The sequence below is a fragment of the Sinocyclocheilus rhinocerous genome, unplaced genomic scaffold (assembly GCF_001515625.1).
Source record: "Sinocyclocheilus rhinocerous isolate Xijiao unplaced genomic scaffold, SAMN03320098_v1.1 scaffold1506, whole genome shotgun sequence".
In the NCBI taxonomy this organism is placed as follows: domain Eukaryota; kingdom Metazoa; phylum Chordata; class Actinopteri; order Cypriniformes; family Cyprinidae; genus Sinocyclocheilus; species Sinocyclocheilus rhinocerous.
This window is the reverse complement of record NW_015658506.1, coordinates 29377-34477: the sequence shown is the minus strand read 5'-3', so window position 1 is coordinate 34477 and position 5101 is coordinate 29377. Positions and strand designations below refer to the sequence as shown.

General features: G+C 38.2%; 1 protein-coding gene across 1 annotated transcript in view; it reads left to right on the top strand.

The window, feature by feature from the left end:
• The first annotated feature begins 2366 nt into the window (after positions 1-2366).
• The window catches only part of fasn2 (fatty acid synthase 2), a 25015-nt gene continuing 22280 nt past the window's right edge, over positions 2367-5101 (top strand). Inside the window, exon 1 of the mRNA XM_016530529.1 lies at positions 2367-2385. The gene's annotated coding sequence lies outside the window, so the exon portion shown is untranslated. The remainder of the gene's footprint in view (positions 2386-5101) is intronic.

Genomic DNA, 5101 nt, shown 5'->3' with positions numbered 1-5101 from the left:
ACTGCAATCAAACGTAACACCAAGTTTCTTAAAGGGGTCACTGGATTCCCATTTTCCACAAGTTGATATGATTCTTTAGGTCTTAATGAAAATTCTATAATATACTTTTTGGATAAATTTCTCAATGGTAGTGTAAAAAACACCCTTTTTTCCCTCTCAAAATCAGCTCTGTTTTTTAGCACTCTGTTCTAGTCCATGTTGCTTTAAATATTAATGAGCTCTGCTGACCCCGCCCCTCTCCTCAGTGGGGTGACGAGCAGACTGTAAACATCAGCTGCAAAACTTGCTAACTAGCACATTATTAGGAAAGGCGATTTGCAACGATTCATAAAGAACCCTTATACTCACTTCTTCTGTAGATGAAGCTGGATCACGAATGATTCACGCGAACATAGACGCATTTAAGCAGATCGGGGATCGGCGCATTCCCTTAAAAACAGGGCGGGTCTAAGGTAAGATGGCCTTGTCAATCAACTATCGTGGGAGGAGCCTGTGCAGAACTACGTCATTCTGACAGGAATCTCAGAACAGCCTGATTTGAGAAAGGGGATTTTAAAATAGGGATTTAAATTTTTTTATCATTATAGGGTGGATGGGTACACACACTTCCAACACACATTTATGTCCAAACAACAACAAAAGTGAATTTTGCATCCGATAACCCCTTTAAGTCTAAAAAATTATTAAGCTTAATAGTTAATCAACAATACAAAGTTATATATCCTCTGTTTTGAGTTTTTAATCCAATAACTAATACCTCTGTTTTGTCAGAACTAAGTAGGAAAATACAGATTTTTTTATTTTGATTGATTTTTTTCAATCTTTGATATCACTAATACATTCTGATAACTTGGTAAAGTGTAAATAACAGCATCTTTGTCAGGAAACACTAGTGATGTTACGTTCCACACGGAGGCTCCGAAGCTTGTATCAAAAAAACAACACATTTCACATTGAAGCACTGAATCGGAGCTCGATTCGTTTTGCCAAAAACACGTGATCTATGACATCCGAATCTTCATTCACCAGAAAACCAAGTGAGTGCTTCAGTATCTGGTTAAAACGAAGTGAACTTCAGCACTGTTTCTTTTACATTGTATTACATTAATGCGCTAGCATTGCTTTTTTTTAATCATTTTTTTTAACGTTAAGCTCAAATTACATTTTCCGCTTAAATAATAATCTAAGAACTGAGGCAGAGTTAAAATAGACATATCGCAGATTTGATTTATGAATTTATGTTTGATTTATTTGACTTATTTTAGTGGCAGTACACCAATACAAATGAATGACTGTGACAATGACAATAAAATAAAAGAAAGGATCATTTGTAGAACCAGATGTAAAACTAGCAGCTGTAATGGAATGCAGCACTTTGGAAGGTGTTATTCATTTTTATAACCATTAGATGGCCACAGAATAAACCATGTTGAAAAGCTTTTCCGATACAATTGTGTTGAAAGCTTCGTTGGTTCAGAGCGCTTCACTTCACCATCACTAGGAAACACTCACAGAATCTATGAAAGATCCAAGGTCAGCATTTAATAATGTAATACAAAATTGTAATCCACATGAGACAAAAGGACAAAAAGCATCACACAAGGTGAACCAAAACTGCCACCAACAAAGGCACAGAGCAATTTTTCCACAAACAAAGTGAGTGAGTGAGTGAGTGAAGTGACATGTGGCCAAGTATGGTGACCCATACTCGGAATTTGTGCTCTGCATTTAACCCATCCAAGTGCACACACACAGTAGTGAACACACACCCGGAGCAGTGGGCAGCCATATTGCTGCGGCACTCTGGGGAGTAGTTGGGGGTTCGGTGCCTTGCTCAAGGGTCTCACCTCAGTCATGGTATTGAGGGTGGTGGCTGGTTATTCACTCCCCCCACTGACAATTCCTGCCGGACCTGAGACTGGAAACTGCAACCTTCAGGTTATAAGTCCAACTTTCTAACCATTAGGCCACGACTGCCCCAAGCTTAGTCAGCATAGTATATATTCAGGTGAGCTAAATTACCCACAGCTGTAGGCAATGAGACTTGATAGTCCAGGCAAAGGGTGATGGGAGATGGAATCCAATGCAAACAAACAAAAGTTCAGAAGAGTGCCCTCTGGTGGCTCTCAAGGGCAAACCAGTTGCTGGCTGTGACAATCTTACATAAAGAGACTGATTACAGTCAGAGGGATTTCCTTAAGAAATGATTTCAAGAGGTTAGAGGAAGTCTTCTTTAAAAAGCCTGAACAGGTAATGATTTCCAGCTGAATGAAATGTTGCACTAGCCAATACTAGTCAGTCATTAACTTTAACTTCATAAATATTGGGTAGACTGAGCCTCACGTAATCATTTTCAACAAGACAAGATTCAGCATGAGTATCCAAGTAAGTCAGTTTCTTCATTTAATTTGCTTAATATTTTTCTAGCATTCTCTGAGCCAAAATTGGAAGAAAAAAAAATACAAAAGAAAAACTTTTTTTACAGAAAGCAGAAAATTACAGAAAGCTTTAAATATTCTTAAAACAATAAATATAAAAATGTTAACATTAATTTTCATATGCAGTGAAATCTATATCTACTTTTTAAAAGCTTATTTATCTTAGCTATATTTCAAATTTGATTCCATATTTTATCAGATTTTCATATTGTTTCTACATTATACAGGACTTTTTTTTTCTGGTTGGCTAGCAATAATAGTCCATTCTGTCCATCACTAAACCAGAGGTCTCTGGCTAAAAATGATGTTTTTTTCTGCTTGAAAGAAATACACTCGTGTGAAAAAGAAGTGCACTAAAGTATACTTTTATAAAGTGTACTTATTGTGGAAATGATATACTTTAACCCTCTGGGGTCGAAACCCGCATTGGTGCGGTCTGTCTCGTATTTTCTTGATGACCACGAAAATAACTAAAAAATACTCCATTTTTGATTTTACAGATAAGAATAAGGTATCGTTTGAAACTTCAAAGGGTCTACTTTTATTTGAGTATAGTCATAATAACAACAAAACAATGTGCTTTTATAAAATAAAGAAAATAAACAGGGTGCGTTCTCTGCCGTTTCGGTCTCTACCACCTCTCTTCACAGACACATAAATAAAACAATCTGAATCTCCGCGAATACTTTCTTTAAGGACATGAGAAATATATGTATAGAAAGCTTGAAATGTCTTCTTTTAAACGAAGTAAGCCACGTCCAAAACAAATATTCTTCTTAAACTTATCCATATGAAACCAACGCAATGTCCAGTTTTTCCCATCTCAAATCATTATATAAGACGCGCTGAGAGGAATAACTCAGAATATACCTCAGAAGAAGAAAACAATGCGATGCGTCGAACAGCTAAATCCAGTGGAGGATTGTTATTGTGTTATTGTGACAACTTGTGCACATTTTACTAGTTAGACTTTTCCCAAACTATAATTCCTGACTACAGGTATGAAATCAAGTGAAACATTTTGAAATATGTCATTTCATTGTCTAAATGTCTCACAAAGCCAGGATGTTTAATGTTTTATAAAATATAAAACCACAAGATATAAAAGTAGTACAAGTGTTAACACTATGAATGAATGTTTGGCACAAAGGTGTGTTACTGTTCAAGTCTCAGTGTTCAGATCAGTATGTTCAATCATGTGTCCATGACCTTCACCATGTATATTTTTATTATACTGTGTTGTAAATAAAATACAAATAATAATCAAAAACCCACATTATTTTACTCTCCTCACACTCTTTCTTACCTGCCTCAGTCACATTCATACTGATGGCCCATTATGGGAGGCCCTTTGTCTCTCAGGTGTGAAACACTAAATATTCATGGAAATTGTAACTCCCTCGATATATACACTCTTAAATCAATAGGTTTTCTGTGAACGAGTGAACAGGATGATTTTCACATATTTTGTAGCAAAAACTTTAGTCTACCATATCCAGTTCTCAAGTCTTGTGAGCAAATATTCTGTATGTGTTTTATGGGCTTATGTCACTGACTTAAAAAAAATTGTTTTTCCAGTAACCAAAACGTTTTCTCAAAAACATGTACATTCATGTTGCCACATATTATTGTAGCCCAGTCCGTGCTGAATACGGTGTTATTAGACTTTAGCCATTAATTTTTTAAGATACTGAAAAAAAAAAAATGTCAGGGCATGTCAAAACTTCTCTTGGGCCCCAAAACACCCTCAGACCCCAGAGAGTTAAAAGAACAGATTTTGCCACTTAAGTACATTGTATTTGTAATCAATTTCAAATGTATCACATTTTAAAGTTATTTTAAATGCAATAAGTTGAACTTTTGAGTGATTTTTTTTTTAAAACCACTTGAGTGGGACTTTTGTACATCTTTATATGTACTTTTGTAACTGTGGTTTCCCTACAGTGGTTCAGGCTGTAGGATTGCCGAAGGACTAAAGAAACGTTATCAGCATGATCGTATAAAACTGTACATTTCTAGTCTATTACTGTCACGGGGACGGGTGTGCTATAGATCAGGCAGGACGACGAACATGAATACAATAATATTTAATAAATCCACAACAGGTAATCCAGACAGGGTAATCACACGTAGCACTAGGAGTAGACATCAACAATAACCGTTATCTGCCCTAGATCAGTTCCGGTCTCTTGTATTCCAATACAAGAGACAGGAACTGATATAGGGCTGATAACGAGGGGCAGACAGGCGAGCACAATGAGGTGATTAACTAATAATGAGATCAGGAACAACCAAATAAGAACACAGAGGGAGAAACTACAATCAATAGTCCACAGGTGTGTGACAGATCGCCCCCTTCCCGGACGGTGCATCCTCACGATGGCGGGTCGACACCCGACCAAGGTGGAACCGGAGGGACGAGGGAGCCCGGTGGAGCTGATGGATCGACGGTTGATGGTGGAGGCGAGGGAGCTAGGAGCCGAGGTGGAGCCACTGGGTCTATGGGCCAAGGCGGAGTCCGGGCCTCAGAGGCTTGAGGCGGAGGTGAGGGATACTCCGACCCCGGCGACGCTGGAGGATGGCAATGATGACCGCAATGATGGTGGGCTGAGGGCGAGTAGAGGGGCTGCCAGCTGACAGCGGTGGAGGAGGCTGGAGCGGGT